Below are 20635 nucleotides of genomic sequence, written 5' to 3'. Positions count from 1 at the left end.
AGACATAAAGGAGGAAATAAAAAAAATCTTAGAGATAAATGAAAATACAGACACAACATATCGGAATCTATGGGACACAATGAAAGCAGTTTTAAGAGGGAAATTCATCGCTTGGAGTTCATTCCTCAAAAAAAGGAAAAACCAACAAATAAATGAGCTCACACTTCATCTCAAAGCCCTAGAAAAGGAAGAGTAAAACAACAGCAAATGTAGCAGAAGGCAAGAAATAATGAAAATCAGAGCGGAAATCAACAAAATTGAAACAAAAGAAACTATTGAAAAAATTAACAAAACTAAAAGTTGGTTCTTTGACAAAATAAATAAGATCGACAGACCCTTAGCCATGCTAACGAAGAGAAGAAGAGAGAGAACTCAAATTACTAACATACGGGATGAAAAAGGCAATATCACAACAGACACTACAGAAATACAGAACACAATTAGAAATTATTTTGAAAACCTATACTCCAATAAAATAGAAGATAGTGAAGACATCGATAAATTCCTTAAGTCATATGATTTGCCCAGACTGAGTCAGGAGGATACTCACAACTTAAACAGACCAATAACAATAGATGAAATAGAAGAAGCAATCAAAAGACTTCCAACCAAGAAAAGCCCAGGACTGGATGGATATACAGCGGAGTTTTACAAAACCTTTAAGGAAGAATTAATACCAATACTTTTCAAGTTATTTCAGGAAATAGAAAAAGAAGGAGCTCTGCCAAATTCATTCTATGAGGCCAACATCACCCTGATTCCAAAACCAGACAAAGACACTTCAAAGAAAGAAAACTACAGACCAATATCTCTAATGAACCTAGATGCAAAAATCCTCAATAAAATTCTGGCGAATCGGATACAAAGGCACATCAAAAAAATTGTGCACCATGATCAAGTAGGATTCATCCCTGGGATTCAAGGATGGTTCAATATACGGAAATCAATAAATGTTATTCACCACATCAATAGACTTAAAAATAAGAACCATATGATCATCTCAATAGACGCAGAAAAAGCATTCGACAAAGTACAGCATCCCTTTATGTTCAAAACATTAGAAAAACTAGGAATAACAGGAACTTACCTCGACATAGTAAAAGCTATCTATGCTAAGCCTCAGGCTAGCATCATTCTCAATGGAGAAAAATTGAAGGCATTCCCCCTAAAATCTGGAACAAGACAGGGATGCCCTCTATCACCACTTCTATTCAATATAGTTCTCGAAACACTGGCCAGAGCAATTAGACAGATGAAAGAAATTAAAGGCATAAAAATAGGAAAGGAAGAACTTAAATTATCACTATTTGCAGATGACATGATTCTATACCTAGCAGACCCAAAAGGGTCTACAAAAAAACTACTAGAACTAATAAATGAATTCAGCAAAGTGGCAGGATATAAAATCAACACGCATAAATCAAAGGCATTTCTGTATATCAGTGACAAAACTTCTGAAATGGAAATGAGGAAAAACACTCCATTCACAATATCCTCAAAAAAAATAAAATACTTGGGAATCAACCTAACAAAAGAGGTTAAAGATTTATACAATGAAAACTACAAAACCCTAAAAAGAGAAGTAGAAGAAGATCTTAGAAGATGGAAAAATGTACCCTGTTCATGGATAGGCAGAACTAACATCATCAAAATGGCGATATTACCCAAAGTTCTCTATAGGTTTAATGCAATGCCAATCAAAATGCCAACGGCATTTCTTGTAGAAATGGATAAAGCAATCATGAAATTCATATGGAAAAATAAAAGACCCAGAATAGCAAAAGCAATTCTAAGCAGGAAGTGCGAATCAGGCGGTATAGTGATACCAGACTTAAAACTATATTACAGAGCAATAGTAACAAAAACAGCATGGTACTGGTACCAAAACAGGAGGGTGGACAAATGGTACAGAATAGAGGACACAGAGACTAATCCACAAAGCTACAACTATCTTATATTTGATAAAGGAGCTAAAAGCATGCAATGGAGGGAGGATAGCATCTTCAACAGATGGTGCTGGGAAAACTGGAAATCCATATGCAACAAAATGAAACTGAATCCCGTCCTCTCGCCATGCACAAAAGTTAACTCAAAGTGGATCAAGGAGCTAGATATCAAATCAGAGACTCTGCATCTGATAGAAGAAAAAGTTGGCTCCGATCTACATATTGTGGGGTCGGGCTCCAAATTCCTTAATAGGACACCCATAGCACAAGAGTTAAAAACCAGAATCAACAAATGGGACTTACTCAAACTAAAAAGTTTTTTCTCAGCAAGAGAAACAATAAGAGAGGTAAATAGGGGCCCTACATCCTGGGAACAAATCTTTACTCCTCACACTTCAGATAGAGCCCTAATATCCAGAGTATACAAAGAACTCAAAAAATTAAGCAATAAGAAAACAAATAACCCAATCAACAAATGGGCCAAGGACCTGATCAGACGCTTCTCAGAGGAGGATATATAATCAATCAACAAGTACATGAAAAAATGCTCACCATCTCTAGCAGTCAGAGAAATGCAAATCAAAACCACCCTAAGATACCATCTCACTTTAGTAAGATTGGCAGCCATTATGAAGTCAAACAACAAGTGCTGGCGAGGATGTGGAGGAAAAGGGTACACTTGTACATTGCTGGTGGGACTGCAAATTGGTGTGGCCAATTTGGAAAGCAGTATGGAGATTCCTGGGAAAGCTGGGAATGGAACCACCATTTGACCCAGCTATTGCCCTTCTTGGACTATTCCCTGAAGACCTTAAAAGAGTGTACTATAGAGATACTGCTACATCGATGTTCATAGCAGCACAATTCACAATAGCTAGACTGTGGAACCAACTTAGATGCCCTTCAATAGATGAATGGATTTAAAAATGTGGCATTTATACACCATGGAGTATTACGCAGCACTAAAAAATGACAAAATCATAGAATTTGCAGGGAAATGGATGGCACTAGAGCAGATTATGCTTAATGAAGCTAGCCAATCCCTAAAAAACAAATACCAAATGTCTTCTTTGATATAATGAGGGCAACTAAGAACAGAGCAGGGAGGAAGAGCAGGAAGAAAAGATTAACATTAAACAGATACATGAGGTGGGATGGAAAGGGAGAGAAAAGGGAAATTGCATGGTAATGGAGGGAGACCCTCATTGTTATACAAAATTACATATAAGAGGTTGTGAGGGGAATGGGAAAATAAACAAGGAGAGAAATGAATTACAGTGGATGGGGTAGAGAGAGAAGATGGGAGGGGAGGGAGGGGGGATAGTAGAGGATAGGAAAGGTAGCAGAATTCAACAGTTACTAATAGGGCATTATGTAAAAATGTGGATGTGTAACCGATGTGATTCTGCAATCTGTATTTGGGGTAAAATTGGGAGTTCATAACCAACTTGAATCTAATGTATGAAATATGATATGTCAAGAGCTTTATAATGTTTTGAACAACCAATAAAAAAATGATAATAAAGATGAGAATCATGGAAAAAAAATAAAAATAAAAATAAAATACAAAATAGGGCTGAGGATGTGGCTCAGAGCTCAAGCACCCTTCAGTTTAATCCTCGATACTAAAAAAAAGTACTTCTAAATTTTGACTCATTTATGCTAATATACTTTTTAAAAGTACTTAGAGAAGTCTTCAGAGTTGTAGTGAATGAGATACTGCAAATTAAATATAAATTGAACACATTAGCAAATTTATTCAATATGTATCCATAGGCCAGGCTCTATTAAATGAGTAAAAATAGACTTTTTTTTCTTTTCTTTTTTTTTTAAGAGAGAGAGAAAATTTTTTAATATTTATTTTTTAGTTTTCAGCAGACACAACATCTTTGTTTGTATGCCAGGGGAGAGCGCTACCACTTGAGCCACATCCCCAGTCCCTAGACATTTTTTTTTTTCATTAAAAATCTTAAGAATAGAATTTTGAAATTTGGCCAATTAGAAAACAAACTGCTTCCCTGTTAAGTAAACACTTTGAAAAATAAACTTAGAAATGTTTTATGTCTTCTCCCCTAAAGTTGGCATCAGCTCAGACATCTGTGTGACATATACCTCATTTTCCAAATCACTCCTTTTTGCTTTATACCTTGCTGCAGCTGCTGCAGTACCCTCTACTTCCCCATGTTAAATCTCAAAGCCACCTTTGCCCTATGTCTTTTGCCTGCTCCTCATATCCTGTCTCACACCTATATACCACAACTTATCAGTTATTTTGCTGTGTATATTTGGCAATTTAAAAGCCACTCTGGCAGGGCATGGTGGTGCATGTCTGCTGAGACAAGGAGGATCAGAAATTCAAAGCCAGCCTCAGCATCTTAGCAAGGCCCTAAGCAACTCAGCAAGACCCTGTCTCTAAATAAAATATTTATAAAGGGCTGGGGATGTGACAGTGGTTAAGTGCCCTTGGGTTCAATCCCAGATACAAAAAAAAAAGGAAAGAAAAAAAAACTCTGTTTCTCTCTCATTGTTTATAGAATAATTATTCAAGCTGTTAAGCTGCTCCTGATTATAGGTACTTTTCATAGAGTGTGTGTACTTAGAACAGCACTTGACAAGAACAAGAGCTCAATAAATGGGAGCTCTTATGGTTATTATTATCAGTACTGTTTGTTTGGTTTTATTTTGTGTAAATTTCCACAATTTTATGTTCAAAGAAGTCACAAGCAATATTGAATTATATTAATTATGTTGTATATTATTGATTATATTAACTATAACATACATGACTTTCTGGTAAATAAACTATATAACTTGCATGTTGAAAATTTTTACCTCTACCTCAAATGGGTTTTTTAAATAGCAGGCATATCTTTTATACTATAAGATGCGTGTTTATTTTAAATATCCATTTTGTATATTGAATTCCAACATTTTTTTTCATGTAAAGGTGAATCCATGATGTCATGGTGAAGACTTTCCCACTCAAATGTGCACTTGAAAGTTGATTGATTTAAAAAGTACATTCTGATAGTTGAATGAATCTCAGTACTGATCCCTGAAATTGATTTGGAGTTGCCCATAGGCAGTAAAACTCACAAATGAACTTCACAGATGTGTGCCTCATCCGCTAATCCCTTATGCCTTTAGTGCAGTATCACAAACAAAACAGTAATTGGTACTCAAGGAATGGATCACAGGCAGACATAAAAGCAACAACCTGTTTCCTGGGAGCAGCAGATGAAGAGTTGTCAGGGACTAGAAAGAATTTCTCCTTCAAAGAATAGCCTGACATTTACAAAAAACAGCCCCCTGGGAGACATCCTGCCTGGGAGACATCCTGCAGCTACCTATCTCCCTGGAACATCCTGTGGTTATCAGGATCATCAGACATCTTGCAGCTGGCAGTTTTACCACCCACATCCAGCAATTGCTGATTAGAGAGCTTCCCCATCCCCAGCATATAAATACCCCTGTGTGAACAATAAAAGTTTGCAGCTTGATCAGAACTCCTGTCTTGCTGTCATCCCTCATGTCTCTTGTCCCTTCATTCCTCCCCACCTAGGTTCATAGCCCTCCTTGATGTGTCCTGCCGATCAGGACAAAGAGTGGGCTTCATGTCTGGAAAGCCCCACCTGACTCCTTGGAAGAATGAGTTCATTTGCTCTCTATCCTGGAGTTACCAGTGTAGAATCAAAAAAGGTTAGCTGAATAGGAAGAAAAGCAATTTTGTAAGTCATCCCTGAGGTACAGAATCAGTCATTTTTCAACCACTGTTTCCACGTTTGAACACTCATTCCTTAATAAAATTTCCTGAGATGAATTGAAGAATCAGAAATCTTTCTCTACAACACAAATGCAAATTTTTGATCCTGAGTATCACTTGTGTAACTGAGACCACCTAGGGCCACTGATTTTTTTTCTGATTGTTTTTAGCTTGAAACTCTGCAAAACTCATAAAAGGAAATGAACATGGAGTTTTTCTAGCTGAATCAGGTGAAGTCTGTGTCATCCATGCCCATTCCATGACCACAAGGCAAACTGCAGGGGTCATTTGGCTCTGGGAATCATCCTGAAAAATCACTGACTGAGGAAAAATATTGAGAAAAAATATAAAGGATGACAGGGAGAGGTAGAAGACAATCTATGCACAGTCCCTCTGTTAGTCAGCTTTATGTTACTAAGCAAATACTCAAGGCAATTCAATTTACCATGATCAAAAATTTCTTTTATCTGGGTGTGATGGTGCACGGAGCCAGAACAGGACCAGGTCACCATTCAACAATGGCGACCACCCCTAGGGCTTTAGGTTTCCGGCTTCTTCTTCCTATCTAAGAGAAGGGGCCCACCAAAAGAGTCCACCAAAGGGCCATCACCAGCCTAGGAGCCCAATAAAAAACTAACAACAGGTATGCCAGTCATAACCACACACACTTCCCATGGGGGATGATTTAAGTCCTTAAAACCACACTACTGCTGTTGCAGACGCTTCGGTCTCTACTGTAGCCTATGCTGAATAAACTGATTTCTGGATGACCTGGTGTGCTCCCTTACTGAGTGGTTTGGTTCTTTGGGGGGTCTTTAACACACCTGTAATCCCAGTAACTTGGGAGGCTGAGGCTGGAGGATCATGAGTTCAAAGCCAGCCTCAGCAATTTAGCAAGGCCCTAAGCAACTTAGTGAGACCCTGTCTCAAAATAAAATCAAAAAATAGCTGGGGGTGTGACTCAGTGGTTAAGCACCCCTGGGTTCAATCCCCTGTACCAAAAAAAAAAAAAAGTTTCCTTTGTCTCATAGTGTCATAGGTTCCTGTCCATAATCCATTGTCATCATTGTTTTGGGCTGTGATGAGTTAGCACATACTGATGGGAGCAGGTGGTGAAATAAAACAGGTCCCTCATGACCTGGAAATAAAATCAGAGAGAAAGGGGCTGGGATTGTGGCTCAGTGGTAAAGGACTTGCCAAGTACTGTGAAGTATTGGGTTCGATCCTCAGCATCACATAAAAATAAATAAATAAAATAAAGATATTGTGTTCATTTACAACTAAAACCAATGAGAGAGAGAGAGAGAGAGAGAGAGAGAGAGAGAGAGAGAGAGGAAGAAGAAGAAGAAGAAAGAAGAAGAAGAAGAAGAAGAAGAAGGAGGAGGAGGAGGAGGAGGAGGTCGACACCAGAGTCCTATAATCTTTTTCAGGGCACACTCCAAATATCTAAAGACTTCTCAAAAGGCCCCACCTTTTTAAGATTACACCACTTTCCAAATATGTCAACTTGGGGACCAAGCTTTTAACATATGGGCCTTTGAAGGGGCCTTTTAGTTTTCAAATTGTAGCAGTCCCCAAAATGTTATTTGTTTTATGTAAATAGATTGGGCATTATGCCCACTTAACTCCCACACAAATTTCTTAGCTAATTGTGTGTGTAATTTATTTCTTACCTTTATTCTGATAATTATCTGGTAACATTCTCCTTGCTTAACATTTTCTAGCCCACAGAGAAGATCATCTATGATTTCAATGTTATATGAAAACCTCTTAAGTTCAATTCTTTTCCAGCTGGCTTCCTTCCAACCACTGATGTCCTACTCCTCCCACATGCTTCTGGCCCACACATCCATGAGGTAGTTCATATTTCAGGCATCCAAGCTCCCTGGTTGTCTTCACATACTGAAAGGTTAAAAATGTAAAAGATAAGATTTGTTTTAAGTTCTATTAAGTTTCATTTTCTTGATTGAGTTTAAGTTCTGTTTTCCTGGAACCTGAAATTTATGTAGCTGTCAAAACAACTCCCGGAAAAAGCCACTAAATGTATGTTGAGAAATCTCCCCTGACCATCTGGTTGCTCTGTGAAAACAACCCACCCAGAAACCATGCAGCTCAGCAAGTACACACCTCAGGGCTTAAATCAATCAGTTCGAATGTATACCCCTTTGTTTGTACTGACCAATCACCCCTACCCAGCTTGTTCCCGCCAGTAGATGAGCTAATCATGTTTTAGAGTTGTTGTTTGATTTTCCCGCGATTTTTTAAGATGTATGGGAAGTCCCTGCCCTCTCCAAAGAATGTATATAAGCTCAGCTTAAGCTGTTCTCGGGGCTCTCTGCTCCTCTGAAGTGAGCTCTGAGCCCCGGCATGCTGGACCCCCAATAAACCCTCTGCTGTTGCATGAGACAGTCTCTTGGTGGTCTCTTCCTCTGACACTCGCCCAACCTTAACACCACCAAGACTTGGAAATGATCAAGTAATGTTTAACAGATAAGTTTTAATAGAAGCAATGTGTGCATGCAGGCAAACGAGTCTCAAATTGCTTTGAAGATGCACCCCTTAGAGAATTCTCTCAAAACTATCTTTAGGACTGGGTCAAGATGGTGGAAGTGAGGGAGGCTGCAGGTTTCAACTCCACAGTTTGGAACCACATAATGGAGAGGTGGATGAGAGAGGGAATGCACTGATTCAAAATACTGAGCTATCAGAGGATTTTAGACACTTGAACACAAAACAGAAAAGTATTTGTTACCCCAGAAGCAGCACCTGCAGCATCAGGGCAGGACTAGGGAGAGGGCTACGACATGGAGAAAGGAGAGGCAAAGCTGACAAGCTTACTTCAGGAAAAGCATTAGAAGAGAGAGAAAAACAGAGTTAAGCTGGTGCAGGAGTTACAGAGACACATGTTGAGCAAGAAGTGTTCTATTCTCTGAAATTGCCAGTAAAGAGAAGCAGGCAGCCCTTTTGTAGAGACTATACCTCAGCTTAGAGCTTGGGAAAGGCTTTCTACCTAGAGATCACAACAAATATTATCATAGGGAACACCTTTAAAATGAGCCAGCTGAGCAACCTATGTAGTGGGATCACTATCTATGAGATGAAGACACCTGAACCCCTCCTCTCCTTCTGGCTTCTGCAATGAGTGAGGTGGAACAGAACAGAATGCATGACACTACCGTGTGCTGCATATCTCTGCCCCAGGCCACCACTTTTTGCTTTTGCCAGTAGTTGCAGCCCCTAGAAAGTGGCAAGTACTTCTGCTGTTGGCCGCCACCACATACCCAACCTTTCTTCATCAACTCATGTGCTCATTGCCAGGTTGTCCCATGCCTCTGCCTCTGCCCCAGGACACCACTTTTTGCTTTTGTCAGGAGTTGCAGCCTCTAGAAAGCAGCAGGTACCTCTGCTCTTGGCCACCACTACATACCCAGCCTTTCTTTAGCACCCCATGCCCCAGTTGCCAGGCTGTCCTATTCCTCTGCCACTGCACCCCATGCACTGAAACTCTATTGCTGTTTAGATAACCCCAAGTGTATGCCACATTTCTATAGGCAGGTCCACAAGCCAGGCAGTGAGAAACCTGTCCACTCTGTCACAATTAGGGGCCATTTCTTCTGACTTTCCAGAGAGCTAGTCAATCTCAGGCATGCTGAGGAAGTACAAAACCCACTTAGGTTCATTCCAGAAGTGGAAGGATTGAGGTCTGTGACCATAGATGTCATGACTTGAGTTCTGTGCAGTTCTCAAAGGAGAAAGATGAGCTGAATGGGGAATAAACTAAACATACAGCTCCTTGTTCCATCATGGGGACAGCTGGTATTATTACTACCTCTGTACCCAGAGAAAATTGAAGAACAAGCTGAGGAGGCATGGGCATTTACTACACCCCCCAAAATAGAGAAGAGAGAAAATCACTTGACAGAAATCAAATCTGGGAAGCCCAGTAAGAAACCTTTCCATCTCAAATAGCTTGTCTTGGAATAATGTTGTTATTAACTCCTTCATGTTCATTTTTTATTGTCTCCTGTGTTTGATAGGTTCTTCCCCCAATTATTTGATATTGCATACTTTAATCCAAACACATGTATTTTATAAAATGTTTTAATTTCTATTTAAAAAATTTTTAACATTCTCTCCCCACCCCATACAGGGGATTGAACCCACAGTCTTATTCATGCTAGGCAAGCACTCAACCACTGAATTATATCCCTTGCCATCTTATGCTCCTCCTCCTCCAGTTTCTTCTGTCATTATCTGCTTCTGCCCCGCCCCCCAACCCCTGTTTTTGTTTTTGTTTTTTTAACGGCAGGTCAAATATCCTGAAACCAAAAAAGCACATATATTTTGATAGTCTTCTAAATCCCAGTTGAATTCAAATATTAAAGCAACACACAAACAAGCTAAAAAAAATTCAATATTGTTCCAAGACACTTACTAAATCTCCATGACAAGATGAAAACAAGAAAAATTAGGATGACAAGTAGAACCACTCCCTGGTTCTTCCTCTCTTCTACTAGCTGCTGCAACCTCAGCCATTACAGCCTCTCTCCCTCCCCTTTTTTATTCATTTATTTTTACTTCCTCCTGCTTCTTTTTCTTTTAAGCCCTACATACTTTACTAGCAATACTAGATACAAACAAAAATTAGAAATTAGGCAAGAGATAGAAATAAATGGGATACAATTAGAAATGGAAGAATTCAGATTATTCCTATTTGCAGATAATATGATCTTATGCTGAGAAAACGCTAACATTTCCACAACAAGACTTATAGATCCAATAAAAAAATTCAGCAAAGTAACAGAACATAAAATCAACATGCAAAACTTTTACTGTACATGAATAGTAAAATCGGCTGAGAAAAAAGTGAGGAAAACAATTCCCATCACAATAGTTTTAAACAAACCTAGGAATAAGCATGACCAAGAAAGTGAAAGACCTCTATAATAAAAATTATAAAACAGAAAAGAAAGAAAGAAGACACTAGATGAAGATCTCCTGTGTTTATGGATAGTCAGAATTAACATAATTAAAATGGCCACAATACCAAATGTGATCTACAGATTTAATGTAATACCATTCAAAATACCAATGACATTCTTTACAGAACTAAAAAAAAAAAAAACAGTCCTAAAACTCATATGGAAGAACAAAACTCTCAGAATATTTACAACAATACTGAGCAAAAAGAGCAATGCTAGAGGCATCACAGTACCTGATTTCAAATTATACTACAGAGTCAGAGTAACTAAAATTGCATAGTACTGCCATAAGAACAGACACATTGAGGAAAGGAACAGAAGAGAGGACACAGAGGCAATTCCACATGGTTATAGACATTTGGCTCTTGACAAAACTAACATAAATATACACTGGAGAATATAAAGTCTATTTAACAAGTGGTCCTGGAAATATTGCATATCCATACACAGAAGAAAACTAGATCCAGATATATTAGCCTGTACAAACATACACTCAAAATTGATTGAAGGCCAAAATACTAGATCCAAACTTTGCAACTACTGGAAGAAATAATTGGGGAAACACTTCAACATACAGGCATAGGCAAAGATTTCCTGAATAGAACACCAATCACTCAGGAAATATGATAAAGAATCAATAAATCAACTAACATCAAATTTAAAGGCTTCTGTACAACAAAGGAAACAATTAGTAGAGTGAAGAGATAACCTATAGAATGGCAGAAAATCTTTGCCAGCCACTCTTCAGAAAACAAATATCCCAAATGAATGAAGATTTTTTTTTTTAATGCTCCCTTGGACTATCTTGCTGAGAGCCATAGCCAAGTAGGAATGACGCATGGCAATTTCCTTGTCAGCCTACCCAATGTTGCTTAGAGGGAGGACTCTCCATTGTGGAAATGGGCTTGCCTTGGACCCAGGTCATTTGCAGTGACATTGCATGAATGTTTGATAAAGGTGACCCTGCTCAAGGACCAGGGTGGATCCGGGTTTAGGGTGGATCTGGGTTTAGGGTCGATCCTGCTGGGAATAGGGCGGTTCCAGGTTTAAGGTGGATCCTGCTGGGAATAGGGCATATCCTGCTGCCTCAGGTGCCCGCTCCTTGAGTTCCCCTTGCGTTCTCTCGGGATTCAGAGAGTATTTGGTATGCAGAGCCCGGTGGAGTGTGTGGATTTTCCCAGAACGTACGTGTAGAGTATCGGTGACAGTTCGGGAATAAAGAGTTGCTGTTTGAATCTACAAGGCTGTGTGGTGGCTCGGTTATTTTGTGCCCAGCCAGACTGCGGCACTATCTTGGCTGTAATATTGAGGTAACCAATCAACCTTGTTCAGTGAAAATACCCCTAACACAAACACACACACACACACACAAAAAAAAAAAAAAAAACTAGTTATAACATCCAATTCATATATACAATTCAAATAAAAATAATATATGTATAATATATATTATATATATATTATTTTTAATACATTAATGTTTACAAAATAAAACCTGTTTTCTACTGAAATTTTTGTGCTTCTTCATCACTAAGCTTGAAAGAGCAGAAAAGTATGATTAAGGAATCTTACTTATGGATTTAAAGATGCAGTTTGTGAGTTCATGAAAGATGGATAAATAATAGTTGGGAGATTATTGCATTTTTAAAAACGATTGCTTATTAAAATTTATAAACTTGAACTATAAGACACAATTAAAAAAAAAAAGACCACAAAATTTCTCAAAATATATTAGAATACAGGAAATGTTTCATGAAACTACTGAGATACTAACCAGTGCTATGGTTAATATTAAAAACTGAAAATTCTATTTAAATTGTACTCACATTAGTTCTACACACAGTGAACAATAAAATAATCAATCTCAAGTTACCAACGAAGTTGCAAGGTCCATAAAAAGCTTCTTCGGCTGGCAAAATACCAGGGTACATGTAAAGCATTCAGGAAGGAAAAAAAGTCTTTTAATAGTATAAAAGTTGTTTACTGGTGTTTTCTACCATAAAACTCTTCTACAAATCAAAATGAAAAAAGCAATTATATAGGTGACATTGATCAGAGACTATAGGGCAGACATTTCATCTAACATTTGGCTGACAAATTTTAGTATAACAGATTATGACAATATTTGTTACACAGTTATGATTTAAAGCAGAACTAAAAACAGAAAAACATATACTCCATATCCATATACTCTTCTCAGCAATATTTAGGTTTAGATGAATGTGTAATAAGTATATAAACTGTCAAATATCTTCTCTTTAATCAGCAGAAAAAATGGATATTGGCCAACATTGGATTTTCCTTTTCTTTAAAATACCCACTATGGATTCAAATGTGAAATCCTTACAAGTATGCCAATATATTATTAACATTTAATAATGTGTATGAACACGCAATCTACTAATAGGCATATTAAAAATACACTTTTAAGCTAAAATGAATTTTACAAAAAAAATTGCATTCAAAAATCTGAAAGGTGTACACAAATGAAATTGTAAAATAAATAATAAAGCTGTCAACTGAACTTCCATAGAAATATGCCTGCAAATATGGATCAGTGACTCCACTCTTGTGATAGTTGGGTGGGAAGACATTCCCCAGTGTGAGCCACCTAGTCTGACTCTTATACATGGAGAAGAATTTCTGAATACAAAATCTAACAATCTATTATAGCCTTTGTTAAGTCACCATCTTTATCACATTTAGGGTGAATGAACTACATCTTAATCTACTTAACACATTCTGAAATACCAATGTTTAAATCAAAGATTTTACACATTAGTCCACTTGTTTTAAGTTCTGTCCAAGAAATAGCTTCCTATATTTGATATGTCTTAAACAGCAATTATGTAATCCAATCTGAGTCAAAAGGTAAGAGAGATTTTCTACTTTATTGCTCTCTTTTTAACTTTTCCCTAATTAATTGTGTAAATGTGCACTCATTAAAACAGCAAAAAGGTTACTGAATAAATGCTATACATTTCCTGGTAAAATTAGTTTCATTAAGTATTAAATACACAATATTTTCTTTGGCTTAAATTGAGAATTTGCTTTTAATTTTTCTATAGTCATTGCAACCTTGCCAATAACTATATTACTTAAGCTTTCTATTTTATGACTGTAAAGATTTTAAACTCTGATTATAACATTTACACTAAATACACTTAAAGCAGACAATAAAATTTCAAATCAAACTATATCCAAATCTATTAGACCAAACAGGTCTCAACATCTAGATTTTACTGTATAAATTACACAAATACATTGTACATTCTGAAACAATGAATGCTTACAATATTAACTTGAAACCTTTCCACATAAAATGACTTACACAGGAATGTGAATGGATCAATATTTGTGATATAAATTGCAACTCTAGATTTTTTTCTTTTGTGGCTGTAGTTTTTTCTTCCCAGTTTCCACAGACTGCTGCAGGAGTTCTTATGCTTTGGCTATGAAATCTGAGCTGAATGAGGCAACATTGGCTATTAAGGCTTATTTCTAAGATGGAGAATTATCCTTAAATCTGATGCCATTTCCAGAGAACAGTAGGAGAATCAGAGCTATCTCGAATCTTCAGGTTCTGTTTTGTTGACTTTCTTTTCCAAAGTAGAAGTTGAATGAGGATAGTATTTTAAAATCCCAAGGCTCTCTGAAGAGTGGGACTTGGCCTCACTTGAGTAAAGTCTACTCAGCTACCCATGCACCACAAAATGATGGGGCTGTCTGTTCTGCAAATTAGGCATTTGGATATTCAAAGGTCTCTTTCCTTGTCCATCTGAGTTATCAGAAGGCAAGCCATCAGGACTGTGCTCTTCTGAGTTCTGCCTGGTAAAGCCCTATAGACAGTCTTCTCTCAGCATGCTGCAGTCTCTCATAGCATAGCCAGCTTGGGCACAGAGGAGCTCTATCCGCTTTGCCATCACCTTTTCAGACTGCTGTGAACTAAGGGTTGCGTGTTCTTCACTCTTGGCTCTAGCCTGCTGAAAGAGTGTGTGCATAGAATCCTGGAAATCTGGAAACACATCCTCTACTTTAATTCTCTTTAGGGATAATTCATCTCGTTCACCACATTTTGACTTGATGTATCTGTAAGCATATTTATAGGTGATTTCTCGAGAAATATGCCTAGCCAGAACAAAAAGTTCATCTCTTCTTGTAAGCTGGGCATTATCTTTCACATAGAATTGGGCAGCTGCTTCGTTAACAGTGAGCTCATGAAGTGTGAGATGGTTCCCATCCTTTTTATTTGAGTCAAATCTGTCATACATTGCACTGTATTTTCGAATTTCCTCCTCTTTTTGTGGATCATCATCACTCATTTAAAAAATGTGACCAATCATATTTGCCAACTTCTAGTTGGTTTTTTAGCAGCTCTTTCACTTCATTCAAGTCACTTTTTGTCAATGTGGGGGTCCATTCACTCCACACACTCAGCCACAGAGACGGCAGCAGCAGCAGCATCCAGTGCCTCACTACTTTCCTTGGAGAAAGCTGGAGAGCCAAGGTCTGCTGGGGTCAGACTGTGTTCCCTCTCAGTAGCATGGTGGCCTTGCCAGAGTCTGTTGTGCTAAGCTCCCATCACATCTGACTTCCCTTGTCCCAAGCTCTGCACACAAGTAGTGGCAGCACATTTGGGAATTTTTAAATGAGGTTCCTTTCATTACTACTTCAGGATATTCCCAGCCAAGTTTGTGATCCCTCTGGTACTTTGTAAATAGGTATACTACTGACAGGAAGGGAAATCTGTGGCTGATTGAAAAGGCCAGGGTTTGTAATCCAGTCTCTCAAAGCCTTCTATAGTCTTCTAACATGAAGGGTCTTGCTAGCCATGCCAAGGAGTGCCAGTGATTTCCAAAAATTCCTCTTCTCCAGCTTCACAGAGTTGCTGCACATCATCGCCACCTTGTTGGATAAAGGCATCAAAAAAGCAATATTGCTTTCTGCAATATTCTAGATAGCTGCAACTCTCCCAGGGTCCTGGGTAAGGCTGCAGCCATTACTGTGGATGGGTTTAACTTGGCCCGCAGCTGCAGCAGTCTTGGCGCACTCTCCCTGGAGGACAACTCAGCCCCAACTCCGAAGAGGCGGTCCCCGGTTCTCCCTCAGGCGGCGGCGGTGGCCAGGACGCACTCTCCCGTCTTGGGGGGGCGGGAAGGGAAGGTGGTGGGCGCGGTCTCCCTGCGCACGGCCAGCTCCGGCCCGCTGCTGCCCGCCCGCCTGCCCAGATGGCGCTCGCTCTGCTGCGGTTGCGGTGGCGGCGGCAGCGGCGGCACCTCCCCTGCCCTCCCCGTGCCCGCTGCACCTTCCCGCCCCCCGTCCACCTCCGTCGTAGCCTGCATCCCCAGCGAGCCTTCCAGTTGGGAGATTCGTTCTTGCTACTTTGGCGGCTCAGGTCCTCTAGTGGCCAAGTGTCGCAGATACAGGTGTGGGCCGCCGCCCTGCAGGGGAGCGGGTGAGGCTGCGGGGCTTGGCCTCTTCCTACCGCCCCCATCCCTGAATAAAGAAATTTTTAAAAACTCAACTTTAAAAAATAGCCCAGCCTATACATGTACAAATGAACTGAATAGGCACTTATTAAAAGAAATATGCATAAAAAGTCCAACTTCTTTAACAATCAGGAAAATGCTAATCAAAACTACACTGAGATTCCTTCTCACTTCTCTTAGTGTGGCAAGCATGAAAAATACAAATAACAAAAAAAGTTGGTGAAGATGTGGGGAAAAGAAACACATACACACAGTTGGTGAAAATTTAAATTATTTTAGTCACTGTAGAAATCAGTATGGAGTGTCCCCAAAAGGCTAAAAGTAGAACTACTGTATGATCAAGTTCTATCATTCCTTGGTATTTATCCAGAAGAATTAAAATGAGTATACTTTAAAAACAAATGCATACAAATAAAATGTTTGCCACAGCACAATTCACTAATCAAGTTATGGAGTCCGCCTAGATGGCTATCAACAGATGAATGGATAAAGACAATTTTATATATATATATATATATATATATATATATATATATATATATATATATATATATATATATATATATATATATCACACAATGGAGTATTATTCAGCCATAAAGAACAAAATTCTACGATTTGCGGGGAAACTGATGAAACTGAAGAATATAATTTTGAGTTAAATAAGTCATACTGTGAGAAAATATTACATGTTTTCTCTCATATGTAAGCTAGTGGGGTGTGTGGACGTGACATCATAAAAGTAGAAGAGAGACCTAGATAGTATAGGAAGAGGATCAGGGAGGAAGGATGAGGGAGGTATTGAGAAGTGAATTTAATAAAATTGTTTACATAGATACCCAATTAAACTCATCATTTTGTAAAATACACGCCAATGGGGGGGGGGGGGGGCGGCTCTCTCCAAGAGTTAAAAAAAAAATTTCTCCAGAAAACACAAAAAGTAAAATAAAAATAGTGCAAATAAAATTGAGGTAATTAAAGAGTTCCTGCTCCCCACTGTGGCTCCCTTAAATTAGGTGACCTTGAACCAGGTTGAGAAGCAGGACAAATCAGGTTGGGAAGAGTGCTAGAGATTATGGAGTGGTGGGCTGGACACATGCACTGAGGCATTTAGAAGGGCTCTGGTAGATGGTGTGGGGCATTGCAGTGTGAACCAGGGGAATAAGACGATCAAACCATACATTATGCAAAAGTTTGTCTGCTTTAGCAATGTTTAGGATGTACTGGGATGAATTGATTACTGCAGAAGTCTAATTGAAAGGTAGAGGTGGGACACACAGTAGGAGTGCAAAGGAAGAAAGGGACTTGAAAATGAAGAATTTGAAGAAAAAAAAAGAAATAAAATGGGATCACAGGGAAATAAAAGGGAGACCAACAGAGTAAAGGAAAAGGATAGAGAAGGAGGAGAAGAAGAGGGCATGAGGAAGTATTTGGTAACAAAGTTTACCAAATTATGATATATCCATGTATGAATATACCACAATGAATCTAGTTTATATATATATTAGTATAATGTACTACTACTGCTACTACTACTTCTACCACTAGAAAGAAAATCAGGACAGTAGAACAAGCAGATCAGGGGAGGAAGAAGGGGAGGGAGAGGGAAGGTATTGAGGAATGAGACTGATCAAATTATGATATGTGCATATATGAATATTGCATAATAAATACCATTATTTATTATTGCATAATAAATCCTATTATGAATAGTTATCATGTGCCTATAAAAAGAATATTTTTTTTAAAAAAAGGATTTACAGGGAAGTGGATAAAGGAAAAAACTAAATGGATGCAGTCATTGAAAATCACCCGAAGAAGTCCCAAAATTTTAGACTAAGGAAATAGCAGAAATAAGCAAGGTGCATCAGTTGATTGCAGAGAAAAAAGATGAGCTTCAGGGCAAAACACATCTGCAGTGTTCTGTGGGTTTGCCAACACCAAAAAGCGAGGCCCCAGTAAGACCTAGATTGAAGGGCTTGCCTGGGGCTTGAAATCTCTTTTATATCATAGAGGTGACCTACCTTGGGTTTTCCTTCCCTGCTGGGGACAAAGTGTTCTCTTGTCATTCACACTTGAACAGTTGCAAGAGCCTTGGCACCAAGGCCCTCTTGGAGGGTGAGGGTGGGTATGGTGCAGATAGGGCAATAGTTTGAGAGAATATTGTCTCTCCTGCAACTGTCACCCATGAAATCAGCACCTGGCTAGCACCCCTGCTCTACTCTCCCTTGTCTTTAGAAACATGTGGGCTCAGGCTGAGACTCCTACAACACTTTGTTCTCAAGTGGTCTATTTGATGTGCTGTTATTGCCCTCTGCATTAGTCAGCTCAGGCTGCTGCAACAAATACCATAGCCTGGGTAGCTGAAGCAACAGATATTTAAACATTTCTCACCTTTCTAGAGGATGGAAGTGTAAGATCAGAGCACCAGCATGACTGGGTTCTGGTGAAGACTGTCATCTGGTGCCGCAGTCCGGCTGGCTGGGAAAAATAGCTGGGGGGTGACGAACAACTTGTGTACATTGATACAGCAGGAGTAGGAGCCGTTTATTGTAGGACAACAGAGGTATTTATACATTCCACACAGCTTATCTAATTAACATAAACTCGATACAGCAGTCAACCAATAAGGAATCTCCACACTTAATGGCTCGCTGGCATTACTTCATAAACCACTCCCTCTGGCAAAATGCCAGGCGCCATCCAGACTTGTTTACAGACTCTAACATTTTCCAGGCGCCATCCTGACTTGTTTACAGACCTTAAGACTATGACAGGTTACTTCACTGCAATTTGTAAGTGTGCTGTGAGCGCCTTGGGAGAGAAGAGACACATGTGGATTCCCTGCCTTCAGGTTAAGTCCAGACAAACTCCCTCAGCACACAGCCAAAAGCCAAGGACCAACATGAGGAGCTGACACACCAGGACGTCTTCTCTTATCATACAGTTCCACCAAGGCAGGAGACTGTCCTGTGCATCCAAATACCATCTTGCAATGAAGAAGGAACAGCACTAAGAAATCTGAGCATTCCTAGAAAGTGCAGCCATCCAAAAGAAGCAGCTGAGTCCAGCAAAGCCCAGATTCTGAGGGTAATTCTATAATTTGGCATAATTGGTGGGCAAAAATCACACCTAGGACTGCAACCCTGAAGGATGCTGATAACACTGAAAACAAACATGGCAGGTTCATTCTGTTTGTCTCATCTGGTAACTATGAAGGATATGGAGGCTCTGAAGCCAGAAAAGGAGAAGGAAAGAACCTGAGCAGGTGAGTATTTACCTTCTGTGTGCTGCTCCAGGACAGGTTCTGTCCAAATTTGTTGTTTCAGAGCTTTTTCTCCCAGGTACTGCTATCTAGCATTTCATAAAAACCGACTAAATAAAAGCTATGTAGTTGCCAAGAAGGGCTCTGTGCACTAGCACATGGACATATTTAACACACATGCTTTTAGCTTTGGCCTGTCCATAGTACTTCACACCAACAGTGTATCTGCAGAGTTTAAAAAAAAATTTTTTTCCCTCAGGAAAAAAAAAATGGTAGCTTAAAAAGAGAACATCTCTTGTCCCTCATAGGTCTAAAACTTTTAGGAAGAACTAATAAACAGAATTAAGAATCTGATGTGCAAAGGCAAAAATGTCCCTGTATTTCATTCACCTCTAAAAAAAATTGGTTTGCCAGTAAGTTCATTTATTTGGTGGGTCTCTTTACTGTGATTTGAATTGACCTACTGTATGGAACACAGGCCAATCCCATCAGGCTTCTGCCTATGCATAACAATGGGAATACAAAAACCTCCCTAAGTCTATGAAAAAAATGTGAGGGAAAGATTTGCATCAAATATTTATGATTTGTTTAGATATTTTAAATTATTTATTTCAAGTTTTTAAAAACACTTCATGAATTAAAAGTCAGTGAATTTAGCAGGGCATGGTGGAGCAGCTTGGGAGATTGTGGCAGGAGGATCATGAGTTCAAAGGCAGCTTCAGCAAAAGTGAGGCACTAAGTAACTCAGTGAGACCCTGTCTATAAATAAAATACAAAATAGGGCTGGGGATGTGGCTCTGTGGTTGAGTGCAATTCTAGTGACAAAAAAAAAGACAATAAATTTTATATAATATATTTGGGAAATTTCAGAGTTCAAAAAGCCAGAGTCCCATGTTATAAGAAGCCATGTGATAATTTAAGGACAAATTTAAACATTTTTCCCAATCTAATCACTTTTATTTATTTATCTTGCTGATGCCCATAATAAATTTAAAAAAAAAATTGAGTTGTAGATGGACAGAATGCCTTTATTTTATTTTATTTATTTATTTATTTATTTTTATGTGGTGCTGAGGATTGAACCCAGTGCCTCATGCACACTAGGCAAGTGCTGTTCCAATGAGTTATAGCCCCAATCCCCATAATATATACTACTAACTATGAAAGTGAGAAATAAGTATTTTAAAATA

At 38.8% G+C, this 20635-nt stretch overlaps 1 pseudogene; it reads right to left on the bottom strand.

Annotated features, from left to right (window-relative positions):
• Positions 1-14254: 14254 nt before the first annotated feature.
• LOC124077228 (NGFI-A-binding protein 1-like) lies at positions 14255-15691 on the bottom strand (annotated as a pseudogene).
• Between the last annotated feature and the right edge of the window lie 4944 nt (positions 15692-20635).

The sequence above is a fragment of the Marmota monax genome, unplaced genomic scaffold, assembly GCF_021218885.2.
Source record: "Marmota monax isolate L192 unplaced genomic scaffold, Marmota_monax_Labrador192_F-V1.1 WCK01_AAM20220418_F8-fsc00293, whole genome shotgun sequence".
Lineage (NCBI taxonomy): Eukaryota > Metazoa > Chordata > Mammalia > Rodentia > Sciuridae > Marmota > Marmota monax.
Note: the sequence above shows the minus strand (reverse complement) of the source record. Positions and strands in the feature narration are given on the sequence as shown.